General features: G+C 43.0%; 1 protein-coding gene across 1 annotated transcript in view; it reads left to right on the top strand.

Moving 5' to 3' along the window:
• The window catches only part of maml3 (mastermind-like transcriptional coactivator 3), a 132,666-nt gene that overhangs the window by 9,874 nt on the left and 101,261 nt on the right, over positions 1–21,531 (top strand). The window lies entirely within an intron of this gene.

Here is a 21,531-nt window from a genome sequence, read left to right as displayed (position 1 = left end):
TGATCTGTACACACCACACACACCAAATGAAAAACATTTTGGCTGTGGCTTTTTTTTCTCAAACACCAGCACTCTGCGAGCTAAGCATCATCCACACAGAAACCATTCTACAGCTAAACAGGGTTTCTAAAACAATGGCCTTAGTAAGGGAGTCCTGTCATAAAGACGTAATTCCCTCTGCCTATTAAACTGGGACACAGAACAGGAACATTGCCACATATGGATTCATACATGTGTGTGCACAGGAGAGGGTGCAGAGATACTGTGAGAGTTTGTTTTTAGGGAAATACTGTAACAACGCACTTTGTCTGCAGCAGATGGGACCACATTTGTGTTTGCTGAAGGTTGCAGTCCAGTAGTAAGAAGGGGTAGAGTCGACTCCTCCACATAACCGTAGAAATTGCAGCGAGGCCCGGGCAGCAGTTTAAAAATATTTTCTTATTACTAAGAAAGAAAAGAACCACTGTATTTGGGAATTTAATACCAAATGTGGCCACAATACAAACTCAACCAAAAACTCCTCAGTGTGCCTGGTTGTCAGTATTTCTTCCAACATTTTCCCCTAAATAGGCCCCACTCCTACTAAAACTTCGAAGGGAAACGTACTGTGACAACCTTCTAACAAGATCTTGGTGTAATTGTTTTGTTCTCTTGCAGGGAAATTGGCAGAGTATTAAAATGACTTGTTATTTTTAAACCGAGTCTTGCCGGTGTTGATCTTTGGAATTGTTACGAACTCGCTTATCTGCCTCGTGCTTTGTGAATTCAAGTATTGTACTATGATTCCAGCATTTCTGCCGGAGCTGTTAGCCACCAGATAACGCCACATGACATTTTCATCATATGCAAATGCTGCTGTCTTTATAGCAGCAGTGGAAAAGAAAAAAAAAAACCTATTGTATTCAAAATTTGTCTTCATTAAGAGTGCAGAAGAATGTGTTATATTCTTATTAGATTTAAATATCCTGCTACATCTGCACTTTTTTTCTGTTGCTTATGGTGGAGACTTGAAAGTTAGTTTAGTCCACTGGTTCCCAATGAGCGGCGTAACCCTTCTGAAAGGTCACACGATAAATCTGTGGAGTCATGACATGATTAATGGGAGATGACAGAAGAAAACTTCATGCGTAACTCCACTGTTTACACGAGATCCTGATAATTTAACCTCCTTTGGCCCTAGCCTGGCTTACAGCATGCTGGTATGTTAACAGACCTTAAACTAGAACATTAACTAGACTCTTGCTCCTCCTGTGGGCTCTGTTTTAGGCTTTAGATAATCTAGTCAGATTAGACAGAGCAGAAGACTTTGGCCAATCACACGTGTTTTCAGAGCACATCTGTGAAGGAAGACACAGAGGACTGTCACCTGGGAGAGCGGGTATGGAATCTCGTGTGAAACTAGTGTTGACTTCCTTGTAGTTTGTGTCAATGTGACGTTTGTAAGGTGGGAGGAGCTTACAGCAGAGAAGAGACGTCTAAAAACACTGCAGCCAGAGCTTCAAGTCTACGTGCTTAAATATAAACATGCAAAGTAACAAGTTTCAACATCTCGCCCTGAAATGTAAATGAAATAAACAACATAAGGAAGCAGAATGTAGAAATAATGTGAAATTATGTCCAGCTGACTTTGAAACACTTTTCTGTTCAAGGCTAAAGCTCTTATTTTTTTTGGCATTTTTGAAGCTTATTTGAATGACACACGTTAATTTCATGTTAGTCTGACTTGCTGTGCATTTACAGTGAAACACTTGAGGGTAGCTACAGAGGAAATATCACCTAATCTTTGACAACCAGTTTTCAGTTTCCTGTTGGTGGCGGGCGGCAACCCTCTGACCTTCCTCTTACTGATTTGTCAAACTCAGGGACAGTTTCCATCACTTTTTCACTCTCCCCGCCAAAAAACAAACAAAAAAGAAAAACAGTATCGTGGCACTTTTAAATCATTTGTTTGTCCTCCAGTTTTCCTCCTGTTACTCATTTGTGCCCATCGCACAGTGACTGCTTCTAATTCCCACGCAATTTGGTCCTTTGTTGATCGTCTCTCTCCTCCTACCTTCTTTTGACCTTTCTTTGTCGTCCTTACACTCTGTCCTCCCTTCTTTCCTTTCAGTCATTCAAATCCACCCTTTTCTTTTTTCCCCTCCACCTTGCCACCCCTCCCTCCATCCATCACTGCGCTCCATGCCTCCGGTGATCTCCGGTTCAGTCTCGGGTAGCAGGCTTAGCCCTCTAAAGCTTTCTCCACGTAGGCCGGTGTCAGGAAGAAATCCTGTGCTAAGAGGGAATTACCCACCACATGTGCTCCTGCAGCACACACAGGCACGTAGACACAGGATTTTACTGCACGCTGGACTTAACCCATCGGCTCTTCGTGCTAACGTTGTTCATATGAACATCATCTGCATTTTTCTGTGTTGCTGAATGTTAAAGCTGGTATCGTGTGCCTCTTCCCTCCTTTGTTAGATGACATTTGTTGTTCTTTCCAGTGCCGGCCAGATCCCCCGCACCTTCCTATCGAGCCAGCGTCATGAATTTTTTATGAATGTTTGCGTGTGCAACTGTGTGCAGGGGGCCCTCAGCTGCATCAATAGCCATTAGTGGAGCAGCTGGGGTAATTGTGCCACAGTGGCTGCAGTGCAGGAGGAAAAACACACACACACACATTATCTGATAATACTGCAGAGGGCAATAAGGAGGAAGAGGGGGAGCGAGGCGCAGTGGGGAAGAGCGGGATGGTGTGAGCGAGGATATTAACTGTGTGGTGGAACAGTTAGCGGCGTGCTACGACGCTGACTGATAGCTGATTTTTACCTGGTGATTGCAGCCTGGAAGTCTTTAGAATGTGCAGCAGCGCGACCGACATGCTGCCTATGACAGTGATTGTCTGGAGACCGTCAGTGCTGCACAGAAGCACACACATCTGGCTGAAAACGAGGGCCCAGGGGCAGATGTTGTCAGTGCTGGCTGGTTTATTTCGCCTCACGCGGCACTGGAACAAATTTCACTGTTAAATTTCAGCAAATTATCTGCAGCTGGATTTTCCTGCATCTAAAGCCGTGTCTGACCTTTTTTTTTTCCACACGTTACTTGTGCAAATAGTGTAAACTCACCAAATATTGCCCCACAGCAGCCAACATGAGAAGGACGAGCCGATAGCTGGAATCAAGTTTCACAAATATATTTTCAGAACTTTCCAGGAAGTCCTGTGATTTTGTTCACTTTTCTTCTTTCCTTTTCTTTTTTTTTGGTTCTGTCTCTATATGAGAGAAAGTTCAATCACACCGCTACAGCTGCCCAAAACTAGCAAACAATAATCTTGTCCCCTATTTCTGATACCTCTATTCTCCCGGCACGGATTTTTGCAGATTTAATCAACAGCTTTGAGTTTATTTCACAGTGTAATCTAACCTCACAGCTTCTTACTTTAGAAAACGTTACAGTTTCATGCTGTAGCTGAGAGGTTAGCACGGTGGCCTCACAGACAGAGGGACCTGGGTTTAAACTTGGTGTTTGCCTGTTTCTTGTGCGGGTTTTCTCATCGTGGAGCTCCATTTCTCACGGTTTAGTTAATTAAAAAGGTTTCCTATTTTAAGGCAAATAAGCTACATGCTGTTTGTTTACCATAGTACTGTCCTTTTAATATTCCTGCTGTGTTCAGTACAAGTAAAAGATTATTATGAGCTTTTTTTCTTTTACTACGCTGTAACTTTACTTATTATTGCTTCTCATTTGGGCAGCGGGAGCGCCGTGGTTAGCACTGTCTCCTCATCGAAAGAAGGTCCTTGGTTGAAGTCCCAGCTGAGGCCTTGCTGTGTAGAGTTTGCATGTTCTTCATCAGGCTTGCATGAGTACTCCAGCTTCCTCTCACAGCCTAAAGATGTGTGGGTTAGGTTAATTGGTGATTCATAATCAGCTGTACGTGTGAATAGTTGTGAACGCCTCTCTGTGTCAGCCTAGCAGCCTGTCCAGGGTGTCGGCCTGTGACAGCTGAGATAGGCTTCAGCTCCCCCGCGACGCTGGACAGGATAAGTGTAAGAAGATGGATGGATGGGTATCTCTTCTGAGCAGGATCTCAGCTTGCATGGCTTCACCTGTATGCCATGAATTTAGTTTCTTGCAGCTGCATTCAACATTATAACACAGTGAAGATGATTATGACCAGATTATGGATCTTCCTGGTGAATCATTTCTTAGTACATTAAATGGTTTGAGACTAATTTGCGAGTCTCAAAGTTCAAAAACACTCAGGAGCACTGATGGTTGAGCAAAATCTGACAGAGCCACAGTTAAACATTGGCCACGAAAATATTGTGCGTGTGTTTAAGAGCTATTTTAAGCCGTTAATCACATTATTCAATGACTAAATCAGATTTTGAACGACTCTGAAATGCTTGACTCTTGCACTCTTGCACATCACGTCACATTAGTGTGCAGTGTGAGGCTAACATTAGCATTGTTAGCACCAGCAGCCTCCTGCTACTAATGCTTAGCTGCGAAAATTTTAGAAACTGGAGTAAACTGGTACATGTGTATGAATAAAATATGAATAATTCGTCTAACCACCAAACATTTCTGGTACCGCCTGCAGGTTCACCAGCGCTTAATTGCTTGGTTTACTAATCAGACATATCCACAGGCCAGATGTGATTAATTTCTACCGCAGTCTCTGTCACGTGGCCTTTGTTAGTGAAACCTTATAACCTCATGCGTGGACTCGTACACACACTGACATACTGTAAAGAGAAAACAATACTTTAGTATGCTATAAAAACGCACAGCAGCTCACTGTTGTGCTTTTTCCCTCGAGGGATCAGCATTTACAGGAATTAACTTCAAAGAATGGTATTTTGGTATATTTTTATAGAAATTTGTTAAATTAATTGACTTGTGGGGATCCGTGAACTGCTATTAGAGACAAAAACGTCTTGTGGTTTGAGCAGCACAGCAGCTCTCAGAGTCATGTAGTCCATATTTGCCCTCAGATGCCGCTGAGAGCTTCGGAAAAGTAGACATATTTATTTTTTTGTTTCAATTAAGCTCTAAGAAAGGGTTTCCCAAGGTTATGGCATTTACACAAGCCTTCCTCGCAGATCCTTGTTCGTTTTTAGCCTTTTTTAGCAAAGAAAGCCAGTACAGCATGGAGGTCTTGAGCTGTGTACTTAAAGAGGATTTGGCTATCCCGAATCTGGGTAAAAATCTGTTGCGATCGTGCAAATTGTGGCTCCTTTAAGCCGTTTTCTAACTGAACTTGACTCATCCCTTTAATTTCCTCCAACGCTGAGAATGAACTATACCCACCCCTGTGATAGTGAAGGGTAACAGGCATCAGTATCCAGTGGCTGAAACATGCTGTACGGTGCTACAAGACTTGTCAAATGCAATCTTAGAGAAATTGATTTTTACAAAATGTGTTGGAGAGAAAAGGTCAAGTCTGTCAAGATTTAATCCAGCAAGAGATAATACATCTGAACAGTCATGATGAAACTGGATCAAATGCACCGCGTAGCACACTGGTGCTACAGCGCCTAACGCATTTCCCAGAAGTAAATGAAACAGTAGATATATACACAGAAAGATCCAGATGTGCTGCTCCCTCCTCGTTATTCTGCCCTCTTTTTCTCTGCTACGTTCACTTGTGCTTGTTTTGGTTCGCGATGAGTTGAGCGTTGTTTGGTTGAGCTGAATTACTCCGTCAGCAGCCTGTCTCTAGATCACTTCCTGGATGGTTCCTAAAATAGAAGCAACAACGATCACAACCAAGGAAACATGCCAGCTGCTCTTTTCAAAAGCACTCTCACTTTCTGCCCTCTCTCTCTCACCGTGTGGTATTAACTGTATTCATCAAATACAGTTGTCAGAATCACAAACTGTCAGCCAAGACTTTTGACTGCTATTCACTGCGCTTCTTTAGGTTATGCAAAATTTCAAATGATTTATTTATTAGAAAATAGAAGAATTCAACTGTTTATATTGTTTATTACTGAAAGCGTTTAGAATGAATAAAACTGTGAGAGTTTGTGCAGACCTGGAGGAGGGTGAACGAGAGTTTAGACATTGTCTGACAAAGAATCAACAGCTACAAAGTAATCTCACACGAAATGCTCAACCTCCGTTTGGGAAACAAACCACAAGAAGAGTGCAGCACACGTGCAGTCGGCTCGTCTACAGGTGCCACTTCTTTCTGCTGTTCCCTCAACAGTAGACTCGGAGAAAAGTCACGTAATTTAATGGCGACGTTGCCAGACGGTAACGGTAACATAAACTCAAGTATGATGATCACAGCTGTGAGTGAGAGGGATGCCTGGTTTATATTTTCCACATTAAATTAAAAAAAAAAATCTGAATCTCTAAATTGAGAAAACAGATACTTTAAATATAGGTTCAAGTGGGCCAAAAGGTACCTTACTTTTTCATTAGTCACACAGTTGATTATTGTTATGATCATCCCTTTGTTTGGATGAGTTTTGCACTTCCCTGTTCGCCTCTCTGTTACAGAGATTTTAATCTGAAGGGACTTTCTGGAAAACTACAGGTGCAGCACAAAGATTCATTAATAAACAGGGGATGATATTTAAAGAATGACGACCTGAGATTAAGGCAAGTTGCACCACTTTTATCATAAATGTGAAGCCATAAAGAGCGGAAGCTTCCAGTCCTACCCGCTCACTTTATTTTTCCAAGAAAGGGTAAAAACTTTTTTCCTTTAATACCTTTAATATCTCTGGTGCCTAAATTTCTTTCTTGTACAGTGAGTGCAAGGATAGCTAAGCTAAGCTAATCTAACAAGGAGGCATATAATGACAGAAAAGATGTCATAAATATTCCTACAGAAACCGAAATTTTTTAAATATTAAACCGTTCCTTGAAAATTTAAGTGCATGCTAATGCAAAACACTGCGTTCTATTTTCTGGGACCTTGAAACTCTGTCAGCGCGGTGTCACGACCGCCACGCAGAGAATGTAAACAGGCAGCGACGACTGGTGCGTCGCTGCATTCCTGCTATAAACGGCGGCCCTGCTGGACGGAGTGCTGGAGATTCCCAAGATACCGTTGTGCAGTTTGATAGTAGTGGATATGACACTTGGCTGGTAGTATTGTTTCTCCAGAAAGTTTTACTGCCTTTTGCAAGAATGCGTATCTACAGTATGTCATTTCGTCTGTCTCTGTGTGCATCTTAGTGTGTCTGTTACACGCTCTGTGACCCGACTTCACTTCTTTCTTGTCGACACTCTCGGCAGTGCATCTTTTTTCAGTTTTTTTCTGCCTTCACCTTTCAGGCTCATCGCCCGCTCCCCCTCTCCCGTCTTTCTGCCTGTCAGCCTTTGCGGATCCCACCATCTTCTCATCCTCTGCTATCTGTACCTCCCTTTCCTCCTCTCTGTGCCTTCTAGTCTGCTCTGGCAGAGACTGAGGACTCTACTGAGGAGACGAGATCGGCAGATGTTTACCCGGCTCTCTGCTGTCACAAACCGTTCACTTCAGTGTATCAGCAAAGCACTGGAACTCACAGGATGATTGCAGAGTAGTAAAAATAGCCAAGAAAAAAACTACATTTCCCTGAAGATTTTGAGCAGATTTGGGTCAGACGTGGTTTGATTTTTGTCAAGCAAGCTTTGTGGAGTTAGAGGCTTAAAGCTCAGCTGAAACTCTTTAGTGATAATGCCCTCAAAGTCTGTGAGAAGTTGTAGCAGTTTTAAAATGCGACTGAACGCAGGGGAAAGCAGTGATTATGCTCTTTTTAAAGCTTTGTAATTGACACTTTTCCCGATTTGTGAAAACAGCGAGTCTGGGATTCTTGCTTTATTTTCGGCTTGTTGACAGTTAAGGAGCCATTGGGTTTTTTTTAATGGATACTTAATGACTCCAGCTCGAAACATAACAAAGAAAGCCCCCCTCGAGGATCCTAACTGTCAGCCAGCGGAAGTCCCCGGAGAGAAGGAAAAGTCCTAATCTTTGTTTTGCACATACGCTAAATATTTTTGGAACATTAACAGTATATTTTCCACATCATTGCTTTTCCAGTTCATTACACCTGTGTGCAGAAGAAAATGGGTTGGGGAAATAAAAACAATGTGGTATTTTAAAATGCCGACTCCTTTCAGCGCGCAGACAGCAAGAGAGCGAGATCCTTTTACTTTTAATGTCTTAAATCAGACTGGAATCACTCTGGGAGCGGACCTTATCCCTCATAACTTTTAGACATACTAAAGACGTCTAGTAAGTAAGTAAGTAAGTAAGTAAAATTTATTTATATAGCACTTTTTAAGACAAAAACGCTGTTACAAAGTGCTTCACAAGAAGACATGTCAAACAAACAATATAGCAACATAAAGGAAGTATAAAAGCATATCAAACAAGCAATAGTACAATATAAATATAAAATAAAACAACATATTACGCATTAACATTACCCAAATGCCTGTCTAAACAGATGAGTTTTAAGCTGTTTTTTAAAAGAGGCCACCGTGTCGATGGTGCGTAGTGAGGAGGGTAAACCGTTCCACAGTATTGGAGCCAGGGTTTGAAAAGCGTGATCCCCCTTTGTTTTCAGACGAGTCCGTGGAATAGATAGACGACCGCTATCAGTGGTCTATCTAAAGCTCTCTTCATATCTCAGATGTAGAATCACAGAGTATGTAACCTAGGCCTATTGTAAAATTCTCATACTTGTGTTTAGCAGTTTGGCAGACATGCAATCTATATTTTGTGCAAAATAAAAAAAATCTCATTATGACAAATAACTCTTCTTTCAGATCTTAGTTTGCTCTTGAAGTTAATACGAGAAAAAAAAGCACTTGTTTCATTCTTTAAGGCCTCATTTCCTCACTGTATGAGAAGAAACCCCATCAAGCTGGAGGTCCACTCTAAATAGCATCATGTGGGTGAACCAGTACTGGTTAGGCTGAACCTCCAGTTTGCAGCTGATTTCACTACACGAACGAGGCCTACTGTCACCGGGGTCTTAGATTGCAGCTGGTAGCTGCAGTTCTTCTGCTCCTGATAGCTGCTGCAAGCTAGAGGGCCACTCTAAGCAGAACCTGCAGCAGGTGGAGAACTGGTTCATTCGTGTGATGATATGCAGAGCTCAGTAAATATGGAGTTCATTCCCTGGATGGGAGACAAAGCTGATCATGGCGCTCAGTCATTCATTTGTCACAAACTACCTAAATAACAATATAAATCACTAATGTGCACACACACGCGCGCGCCAGGTTAGTCAATGGGCGCTGTAATTGCATTGCACCTGAAGTGGCTTTGTTAGATAGCATTACTGAAAAGAAGATGAAGGTGGAAGACCGAACATTTATACAATTTTGAACAACAGTGTATGAATGCATCTGCACTGTTGCCCTTTATGTACCCACAGGGACAGCAAAGACTCCCATGGGGTAAGTCCTGCATGGTCACACAGATAATCACTCGCTTCTGTCAGTCTGCCCCAGGGCAGCTGTGGCTACAACTGTAGCTTGCCTCCACCAGTGTATGAATGTGAGAGTGAATGAATAGTGGTATTGTAAAGCGCTTTGGGTGCCTAGAAAAGCGCTATATAAATCCAATCCATTATTATTATTATTATTATTAAAACAGGAAGTCCAGCTGTAGTGTGCCTGGTGACAGCACGCACATCTCAAAACGAGTCTCAGTGGCTGCTTTGGATGTGAGTGGTCAGAATCTGAATGATCCAGCTGTGGGGACTGTGACGCAACCCCACAGCGGGCCAGTATTTGCATTTATTTCTCTGAGCGTGACTCTGTGTAACTCTCACACTCACAAAGGCACAAAGAAGGGGAACCGCGCTCGTGGCACATGAAACGCAGCTCTCCCGTTGGTGAGGAGGCGCTTTCTGCCCTGAAGGGGAAGCAGAGTTGAGAAGCTGGTAAAAGAAATGGCACGCAGCCCGAGCTGGTACAGCTACAGTCCACATGAGCGCTCTCTCTCTCTTTGTCTGTCTGTCTCTCTCCCCCCCTCGCTCCTCCCATCAAGTGGCTGTTTTTGTGGATTGTTCTCCTGCCGTTGTCATAGCGACTGTGATGCAGACATCCCGAACAGGCTGCCTGTCTGCTTGGATATGTCAAGTGTGTGTGTATGTGTATGTGTGTGTGCGTGTGATAAAACGCCAGAGTGCTCTTGGCTTAGAGAGGAAGTGTTTTGAGAATTATGTAATGTCCTCTTTTTTAAAAGGGAGGCAAACGTCAAGAAGAAGAAAAAACATCCTATCTGTCCGTATCTATGTTGCCGTCTGCTTTATTTCTCACTAAAAAGGAGAGTGTGGTGTATTAGCGCCATGGAGGTTGTGTTATTTTTCTCCATGTGTAGGTAGACGTTTATATCCTTACCGTCTCTTTTTGTAAGTAAGATGCCGTTTTTTAAAAATGTGCACGCACTGTCAGGCTGTCAGGGTGACATGAGGCTCTTTCCTGTGCGTAAAGTTTCCACTGTAACTGTGGGCTCGGTGCCAGTTTCCACCATGGATAGACGGAGGGGTGGAAGGGGGCGGCTGAAAAAGGAGGAGGAGGAGGAGGAGAACATAGGGATGGGATGGGAGGACTGAGCAAAACAGGAGAGAGAGAGAGTGAGAGAGCTCAGTGCCAAGTGGGAGGTGTGTGAATCCTTGTGATGCTGCCATTCTCCTGCAGAGAGCCCTGTTATTGGACATCATAAGGGGGTCTATAAATAGACCCCTAATCTGTGAAAGAGAGAGCTAAAAATAGAGACAGAGCAATGCAAACACGGAAAGAGGGGGACGAGGGAGTTTGCAGGCAGCAGTTTGATGATAACGACTTGGAAAGAGTTGTGAACGGCGCAAGAAAGTTCAGAAAAGTCTGGAAACACAAAGCAGCCGCGGTTGTGGAAAAGTTTGATTAAGAAAAAGGGTCGTGGGTACCTGTAGCTGTAGGCCTGCTGCTACTTTAAGGGACCGAACTTTTGTCAGCTCACTGACATTTTGAAAAGAGGTTTTCCTCAAGCAGCTACAATCTGGAGTTAATCCAGCACTTTGCTTTTAGTTCAATCAACTCCTAATGGAGCGTTCACCATCAGAGAAAACGCTTTCTTGGTGGCGCATTCAAGAAAGCTTGGCTGTCCAAAGGCTGCTAAAGAGTTCAATTCAAAAATCTATATTTAGAGTTTTAGCACAGAAACATAAGTTCTTTTTACAGCTCTGTAAATTGTGCAACCTCAACAACCTCTGACCCACTAAATCCAACCCTAGCCTAAAAAGAAAATCTAAACATGCCAACACGATACTAAAGGTTCCAGCACCTGTGCTGAACATCTGACAGAAGCACATTTGTATTTCAAACTCATCATGACGTCATGACTTTAATGGCTGTCTAAATTCAAAACACACAAGCTCCTTCTCATGGGTTAGCTACTGTCACACGAGTAAAGCGAGGAAAAAGGAATAAATAATATTCATGTAGAAAATGAGTTCTTTGTGTTTGACACAAGCTTCAGTGTGTGGATCTCTGAATGCTTGCCTGACCTTCTGATGAAAAAAACACGGTTGAGCTAAATGGTTCCAGTGAGAGATAGTTAGTTAAGGCCGGGATCGTACTTGTGGACGAGCAGTTGTCAGTCTTGTGCGCTTCTCTTATTGGATATTGGAGTGAAGGGTATTCAGACATGAGCACAGAGCCATTGGACTACACTCTGAAGACTGTTTCAAACCAGCGAACCTCCACATTATCGTGCAGACATCATAGCAGTGGGCGGCACTTCAGGCGATTAGTATTATGTGTTTAGCCTGTGATGGATGGACGACCTCTTCACATTCACACACACTGACTCTGACCCTAAAATGGATAAGCAGTTAAGATGGATGAATGGATGTTTTGGAGACATTTTTATATTCTGTTAACTGCTACTAGGGGTGGGGGGAAAAATCGATACTGTGTAGTATCGTGATATTTTGTTTGCTAATAATGTATCGATACAGGGACAGCAGAAATCGATATTTTGTTACAAAAAAAGTTTTTGTGGACTGGAACCATGTTGATCAGCTCCTTTTTCTGAGCAAGAATCCTGACATTCCTTCACTGTGTTTCAAATGTGTTTAACTTTTTTTTTGGCAGCAATAAACATGACAGTTTACTTATTTTAATTTAAGACATGTTTTATTTTAATTAAGCTTAAAACTTTTTTATTTAATGTAAAATTATATTTTGTTTTAATTTACTTTCAAATTCTTCAGTTGCTGAATGGGCTGCAAAGTTTTCATAAATTGCGAAAGTTCAGAATAGCTATAATTGTACCAGATGGTTGCATTCAGTTAAGTTGGACTAGACTGTAATACAAACCGTCCAGTTTGTCAACAATAAAACTGACTGAAATGAGAGAAAGACTGAGTGTGAGACTTTGATATTAGATAAAATGAATATTGATAAAGTTTACCTTTATGTACAGAATCTGAATATCGCAAAATATTTTAAAAAATTGCAATAACATCGTATCGTGCGTTAAGTATTGTGATAATATCGTATCGTGGGATGTATGGTGATTCCCACCTCTAACTGCTACAACCAGTTTTTCAATGCTACAGGTAGCACACATGCATCTACAGGTAATGTGCTGCACTGTGATTTAGGGCGCATTCATGAATGAAATGATCACTCGGATTACCACATGACACATGGACCTTATGCCTAACATGTTTCTGTTATGAACACTGATTTCTTTTTCTTTCTTTTTACTGAAAACATGGAGCATAAGTGTGACTGCTTCAAAAAACAAAACAAACAAAAAAGCATATCTTAATTAAAAACCTGAAAAACCGGATATCAAAATAGCCAATTATTCTGGCACAGCTGTAAACATGTCACAGTAGGTTTTTGCAAATCTGTGAAATCTGAAATCAGTTTACAAACAGTGAGCAGATTTGTGTGGGGTTTTTGTTCCTCGGTTGAAACCTGGGGTTTGACTAGTCTTACTGCATTTTTTTAAAGGTTGTATTAATAACTGTACTCAAAATGCGGTGTTAGCTGCAACTAGCCTAATAAACTTTAGCCAATCTAGAAGCTAGAGAAAGAAAAATGGATGCAAAACACCGTGAATGGAACCTTTTACTACAATCACACGCACTTTTTTGTATTCCCATCATCTAATGGATGCATCATGGACATCAGGGGTTCGGTATCTTGCCCAAGCATGCTTTGACAAGATGACCCTCCTAAGCCACAGTCGCCAACATCCAACATGAGGGCGTGTTCCTCCTCCCTCAAGTTTAAGAGCATTAAAAATAACCTTGACATCGCCGGTTGCATCTGAAAGATTCAGGGTGAAATGATCTCATACACTATTAGAAAGCCTTCATCCCAACAGCGCATTCTTCTAATAGAACACACAGGTGTAATTACATCAGATCTACCTGGGCTTTAATCACGGGGCAGCGGGAACACACACAGTCAGCATTTTTATCAGCTTTACAAGCCTTTGTTTTTCCCACTTTTGCACTTACTGAACACCACTTTTCCTGCAACACGCAACTGTGTTGCTTTGAGTCTGTATTATGTGTAGTTTTCTCATTGCTTGTAAAATCAGCCACTAAACCTATCCATGTTTGCGATTGTTCACCATCTCTTTCATGCAAACAAGCTGATAGCTAGACTGGAAAATGCTGGGTTGATTTGCCGAGCTGATAACCACCTTTGTGTGGTCACTTAGTCTGACTGACGTTAGGGTAAGTGAAGCCAGATAAGGAAAAGATATATATGATGAACTTGCCGTACAGTGCAGTCATCTGACTTTCTGTATCACTGCCTGAATTAGTGCAACTTCTTGTTTTTTTCCCCCCACTTACTTTTTCAAGAATGCACAGAATGAACACTTTTAGACTCGTGGCAGTAATGATACGAATAACCGAATCACTTTTGTCTGTCCTTGATAAACAGACGTAGATGTTGTGAAAGAGATAAAGTCAGGTTAGCGATTGCTTGCATTAAATGGCTGCAAATCGGCTCCTGTCACACAAGAAGGAGTTGCTTGATAAAATGCTTCTGACAACATTAAAGGCAATTAAAGGTTTATGATGATGGATCATCTGTGTCAAGCAGGATTCCTGTGTCTACAAGTCATGTGGAAATCAGTGGCTGCAGAGCGGCGTGTGGGTTTATTAAATCATGTCGAACGCTAAGGTGCAAAAGTGAGAACTACGGGGACTCAGTGTGAAGTTTCCTCCTGAATTTCAACTCCTAAGATAAACTTTGCAAACTTCGACTCTCCTCCAACCTCTCCCCCTCCTTCTCTCATTCATAGCGAGTCTTTAATTATGTTCGCTTGCTGAGTGAGTGGGGAGGCTGGGGGTGCATGTGTGTACTCTACAGTTGCCCGCATGTTTAAGCCTGTAATTAGTGTTCTTTAAGACGACAAAAATTCTGAGAAAATGTTAAAAAGAGCAGGCCGAGGCGCGTGCGCGATCGCGCGCGGGGCAGGCGGCGAGAAGTGAACGGAAGAAAAGAAGGAGGCTGCGCCACAGTCCTCCTTAAAAATAATCTTTGCCTCTGCTCTCAGAACTTTGAGAAAAAGGTCACCGAAATGTTGCAGTGGAGAAGAAAAGGTAATAATTTGTCATGACTGAGCACATGTCGGTGTGTTCATCAGGACTTAAAAGGGAAAGTTACAGAGAGAGTGGTGGACTTGCTGTGAATTTGAGTATAATGAGGCTATATTTAAAGCTGTATGTCTGCGTGTGTGTGTGCGCGCGTGTGTGTGTGCTCTTCACAAAGTGACTCATCTTTTGTATTTGTGCACACAGAGTAACCCAACCCAACCCAGCGAAGCAGCAGAGCAGCACTCTCGCTGGGCCTGCCGTTTCTTTCCTGTTATTTTCTTCGTTTTTTCTCTTCCTTCTCTGAGACCCGCGTTGCCCTTTCTGCCATTTTTTCTTCCCTTCTTTCTACGTTAGCTTTTTGTCCTCTCATTCCTCTCACGTTTCTTGCTGACTTTGCTGACTTTGTGGCTCTGTAGCTTTTTCTTGCAGTCAAAAACTCTCACCAGGGTTGTGTCTCTGGTTTGTCACAGGCAGAGTGAAACCACTTCGTCACTTCCCCCCTTGAGCTTCAGGTTGCGTGAGGTCTTCCTGCCCTCCACTGGGGTTCCAACACTGCACTGAGTTTCTAGGGTGCAGCTGCAGTCCACGCACAGCTTGGAACTCATTTAACAGACTTTAATGTGAAAACAAGCAACCAGTGCAGCTGACTGATGATTTAAATGCTGAAAAAAAATCCTGTGAAATGTATGTGATAGGTCCCTGTTGTCCAACCGGGGGTGATTTCAGTGCATTTCACGATGTAGCACAATCAGCACATGCAGGTGCAGTCACTAGGTCTTTGCCTCAATCCATATTGCTCCTTTGGGTGTGCATGTGTTTGCTGGGTTCATTGTGTCAGCACTAACTAGGTGACTGGGACCAGAAAAAGTCCCACAATCAGGACTCCTCAATGAAAAATGTAAGCTGTGAACTGGATCAGAGCTTTTGTAGATCTTCTGTAGTCTTTCTTTTTTGCTTTGCAACTTAGGCTCAAGTTACCGTAGGGTGGGGATTCCTGAACAGTTCACAGACGAAGACAACAAAGAAAGTAATATTTGCCTGTCACCTTTTCTCTTTTCTCTCGGTTTATAGCTGTCAGCACCATCTGTAAAGATTTGGTTCCTGCATCACGTGATTGAAGTATGGGAAAGACGAGCAGCACAGCTTCTGTGCGCGACCACCGCGCCTGGTCATGTAGTATCCTCAAAGGTTATTTTTGTCCAAGATGAAGTAGCAGACATGGTTGCTGTTGTCGTCTTTTGCTACGTGTGTGTTTGTCCCGTTTGTACCGCAGCATCTCACTGCGCCAGCCACGCTTTATCGGTCTGACGCTCAGTAGTAGCGTGTTACATCCTAGTGGGCGCCAGTGAAAACGAGGGGAACGTATTTCAAAGCAAGAAAGGGATGACAGTCTCTTCATGCTTGAATGAACGACAGGTACGTTGGAGGAATAACTGCACAAACCCATTAAATATAACTCAGACGTCCTGTCTCGCTTTCTGCTGGAATATTTACTTACACTACATCATTTAGTCCCCCTGGCCTTCATCGGGAATGTGGCTAACATCCTTGCATTCCCATATAGTATTTGCACACGAAGGAAATGCCTTAATCGTTCCAACATTCAATAAAAGAACTACTGGGAGTAATCTGAGTAATGAGTCTGCCCCTTGCCTGTATATGTGCCAGCAGCCAGCCAATAGCATTAACAGGACCATCAATGGGACCATATTAATCTCAGATTACATCTATATAAGTTCAAAGTGCTTTAGATTCAGAGAAAAACACAGTGGGGTCTAATGCAAACACTGTGGTACGTCAAAACAGAGCGTTATTGACCACCAGCCACTCATACTGTACACAATGAACGGAGTAAAATTGGAAGTATCATTAAGTATTCATAGGTTTGTCCAATCACAGCCCTATAGAGGTTAGATATTACAGCTCCAACTGAACCAATGACTATTTGGTCCATCTTTTTTTGCAGTCCTCTGATTGGATGTAGAGATGACTGGGACATTTCCTATGTGTTTGTATGCATACACAGTATATAAGAATGTAGGGAGCAGACTCCATGGAAGACCGCTCAGCTGGCTGGGAGATGGTCTGCGTAGACTTAGACTGGAGGAGTCAAAAATCATGACCATCGCTACTATTAAAGAGGTCCAGAACTAAATATATAAATTATTGGCTCTTGGTGAGAGCATTTATTAAGGCACAAATGAGTGGGCAAAATGTTAACTAAGGTGTTGAAGAAAATCGCACATCTTTATTGGTAGGTAAAGATGTGGTTGTGCCAAGATGTCCAGCCCTTCTTTTCTATTTATTCACGCATCTCAAAGAAACGGTCTGTGAGTGTCTCTGCCTCTGGTCAGTCTTCCTGCCCACCCTTCTGCTTCCCCCTCTCCTCTTCCTCTCTCTGCTTTTCGTCTCTGACTGTCATTCCACATTTATGACCGGCCTGTGATGTGTACCCAAGACCAACGGGGCACGGCAAGATGGCCACTGTTGCCCTGGCAACAGAGTGGAGAGCAGGAGGAGAGAGTGAGAGATGTTTTTTCCTCCCTTTTCCTTTCCTTTTTGGTTGGATGTTCAGGTTAGAGGGGAAAGATGGAGACTGTGAGAAAAGGGCAGCAGTGACACAAGAAGAGAAGCTAAAGCCTGTGCTCGTAATCGATATCCTTACACTCTCACTTCTTGGTTTTGGAGTGAGGATAGTTTTACTTTGTTCATCGGTTATTTGACAGAGACCCCTAGTCTGTGGGCGTCTGGGACTGTAAGAGCGAGTGTGTGCTGCTGTGTTTGTGTGTAAGTAAGGGAGCACTGGTTGTGGTCTTTCGCTGTCTTTCTTGATGCGGTGCTGGATTAGAGGGGTTACATAATGCGCTCTGAGCTTCAAGCAGCATACGCTAAGAGGATTACCACAAGTCTACTAAAGACACTGGTCCACAGACACACTTGCACGCGCACACACACACACCGCGTGCAGCCGTGCTCTAAAATGCAGTGTCCACCAGCGTGTACAAATATACTCACATGTACAACGCGGTGCACATCTTGTGTCATTTGTTTTGGCTACTCGCAGGCTAACTATACAGGTACTAATGGACACACACACTCAGGATATCTCTGACTGGGGATATGCTAACGTGAGCTTCTAATCTCACTCGTCTGTCACCAGCCACAAACACAAAATAGAATTTTCTAATCTACATCTGACATCTAATAGAAAGTTCTAGAAAGTAATAAAATGATGGTTGTGTACCCAAAAAGAAGTGCAACCACGCTCCGGCCACGCTTAAAGCTGAGTTCCCTCTGTGGTTTTCCAGCCTGCTTCAGTTTTATTCATATAGAGCTACTTCACAACAGCAATCATCACAAGGTGCTATATATTGTGAGGAAAAGTTCCTGCAACCCCAGTGGTCTGGCACTCCCCTATGAGCAAACGCTTGTAGACGGTGGCGTGGAAGAGATCTCCAGAGAAAACACCAAATGAGGGGGTAGTCGTCAGCGAGCGGGGTTGAATGGAAAGAAATCTATAGGAGAGATCGTAGACAAAAGTTAACGACCTGAAACGGTGGTGTATAAACAGCCGGAGAGTGAAAATTTCATCATTATAAATCATTATATGCACACTTTTGTTTACAACAGATAAAGTAAAAAAAAAACTAAACTAAGCAAATCATTGAGAGAGAAGAAGAAGAGCGAAGCAAAGAAAACAAACTTAGAAAAATGAAAAGCAGTAGATTGAATATGAGCACCTTCTCTGTATGTAACTGCTCAGATTCAGGTGTAATTATCAAGTTAAAGCACTAATTAACTACTATATTAAATAAATATGGTGTAGGAATGGCTTTAAATTGTAGAATTTGCTTCACTAAGTTATTTGAAGATGCGAATTTGTTTGTTTGGAGGCAATGTTTGTTTGATTGATATGTGACAGCGGGATCGTTGGGAGATTTGCATGTAAAACACTGACGTAGCCACCGGGTTGGAAAAGTGAGGCCAGCGGGGAAGTGTCTTAACGTGCAGAGACCTGCTGAGGGTCGCTACACGCTGGTTTCAAAACAAATCTGCATCACTCAGAATATAAAACTTCATATATTTTTCCATGAGTCATCGTGGTTTGGAGGGTAAGATGAGATCAGATGGGTAGGGATGTTTTTATTGATCCCTTTAGGGAAACCCATTCAGCCATCCTGAGCAGTAGGAGCGTTGAGGAGCCACCATGCAGAGCCTGTGAAGAAGCTCTAGATATGTAAACTTGTGCCTTGATTAAAGGTAAAATGCAGGAGAATTTATCTGTAGTATGTAACCTTCCTCCTGTGAGGCAACAGTGAACCATGTGCTGCTGAACGTCACGAGCTAAATTCACTCTTTCTGATCTCGTGGTCCTCTTTCAGTCTAAATGAGCAGATGTGATGCCTTAAAGAAAAGTCCAAAGAGAAGTTTCAAGCGTGACCTGTCACCGTCCTCTCACCCAAATATGGTTACTTCTCACTCCAGAAAACAAGGCCAGAATGTTAAGGACTTCCCAATAATAGTTGACGACCGACATCACGGTGGCTACTTCCGCTTGTGTGGTTACGATCTCTTGCGTCGTACGGTTTGAATTCCATTCAGAAAACTTCCATTATAAATGAGTTTTAAAGTCAACGCTCTTTTGTGCTGGAAAAAGGAAGAGGTCTATCTCGTGTTTGCTGTTACTTTAAAGGGAAGTGGTCAAGGCCAAAGCCGTGTGGCACCGAGTGATTCAAATCAGTGTGTCGCCTGAATCAGTGTAGCAGATCGTTAAATGTCTTCATACTTTAGCATAAATCTTTACTATGATGTATGTTCTGCATGAAAAAAATTGGCAAAAAAAATTAATCAGAGGCTTCAAAATTTTTAGCTTTTTAGTTGCGAGGGAAGCTAACGGGAGATCAGCTCTGAGCATGCTGTAAGCATGCAAAACACAGAAGCTCGGGGAAGCTGCTGCAAACACGGCAGAAAAACCTGGATATTGTTTGGCAAAAGTGATTAAATTCGATCAGGCACCGTCTTTGACGTCTTTGAGTTCTTCTCTGTCATCGGTGAAATACATCTGCTGTTTACAGGCGACACAAACGTGTCTCCTCCTGGACTTCATGTGGGTCCTGTTTTTGGAGTTAACTGATGCAGGATGTCTGTTGTTATTGATCGATACCCACATTTATACGTGCACATAGGTGCATCCAGACAGGTGTAAGTACTTGGCGTGGTTGTTGTCACTGCGACTGCTAGACCTCTGACCTCGCCTAATTGGAGTCATCCTGCCCTCCTCTGGCCTTGGCCTTCAGGGAACAGGTTGCCTTGAAAGGAGGCAGAGGATCTGCTGGGTGTGTGTGTGTGTGTGTTTGTGTGCGTCTGCAGGCTGAAGTGCATTTGCCAACAAGATCAGTGTCTAATCTTGTTGTGAGAGGACCTGAGTGTGTTTACTGGCTGCCACCCACTTGCCCTCGCTAAGGCACGATTGCCAGGTATCTACTCAACGTGAGCTCGTCTGGTTCAGGTTTTCAGGTTTTAATTTTAGGGGGTTTTTTCTGGACTTTTCTTCAGTGTTTGTACAGTTGTGAGTCAAGAACTGATGCTAAAGCTAAGGTGAGAGTGAATGCATGTTAAAGGCAGGGGTTTGATTATTGGTGTAAATCTGTAAGTCTGCATCTGCAGTTAATGGACACATTCAAACAACAGGCCAGGTGAGAGGTCAGCAGGAGTGCACCAACCACAGTTTTAGAAGCTTGCACATAAATAGCAGCCATGTGTGTGTTTATCTGCCTAACTCAGACAGGGAAAGAAAGAAGCTAGCTTTGGGGAGGGCTAGTGGGGGGGGGGGGGGCTTGGAGCAGTTGGAGATTTTATAGGTGCGTAAAAAAAACAATAGGAACCCTGGAGGAAGGAAGTAGTGACAGACCAAACCCTTCCCCCCACATCTACACTCGTGCACATACCTGCTCTTCATTTCCTGCAGTAATTGACCCATCTCTCCTCTCTCCTTTATCCCTACAATTACACCATCTTTACCTACTCACACACACACACACACACACACACACACACACACACACACACACATAACAATCGATGACCAGTCTCTGACCTGTCACCACATGCAAACTGAAGACATGCAGAGTGAGTGCAAGAGGAGAAGGTGAGGGTGCAGGGCAATGGGTAGAGATAAGAGACTTGCTTTTCTTATTATGTGAAGAATCTGAGGCAGGCATGGAGCATCACATTATTGATCAGGTGACACACGTGCATGCATTAAGTCTGACGGACTTAGAGAACTGGAAAATTCTGCAACTGAAAAGACGGTGGTAAAAGTACATCTTTTTAAACAATTTAAGCTTATTTTTCAGCACGTTTTACTTGACACGATTCTTCACAGCAGTTTTTAGTTAAGATGGTTCAGAATTGAAGTTAAATAAAATTATTCTTCAAAAAAACTGCCCAGATGCATTTTTTGGGTGTACAGCTGAATCTGTGCCTTTGCTTTAACAAATGCACCACATTGCTGCACTTTTCTCCACATCGCCCGGCAGAACTGTGTGTTTCTCAGACATTAAGCAGTCTTCACCCTGCCGGCTCCTTCGTGATGTCTGAGGACTTTGTCCGGGGAAGTTATAGGCGCGAGTGGTCCTCCTGTGGCTGGCAGCTCCCTCGCCTAAACCGAGTGCACACGAGCATGCATCTAAAGGACACCGTCTCCTGCCATGTGCTATATGCGAGGAAGGGCAACTGCAGATAATATCCCGACTGAATAAAAACACTGTTTACGTCTGAACATTTTTCATTACCAGCTGTGACAGCCTGGCCTTGTGGGTCTGCCTCTCTGTGTTGTTATGCAGTGTTTTGTTGGATCTGGTCATGTGCACTGATTGTTAAAAGCCCTCCAACCCATGCGGATATAAACCTGAAGGAAAGAAGGCTGCGGGTGGTGGCACTGCAGATGCTAGCCACACCATGCATCACGCAAGGGGCTCAA

The sequence above is a fragment of the Astatotilapia calliptera genome, chromosome 6 (genome assembly GCF_900246225.1).
Source record: "Astatotilapia calliptera chromosome 6, fAstCal1.2, whole genome shotgun sequence".
NCBI classification, from domain to species: domain Eukaryota; kingdom Metazoa; phylum Chordata; class Actinopteri; order Cichliformes; family Cichlidae; genus Astatotilapia; species Astatotilapia calliptera.
The sequence above is the reverse complement of the archived record's forward strand: the minus strand, read 5'-3'. Positions and strand labels throughout refer to the sequence as shown.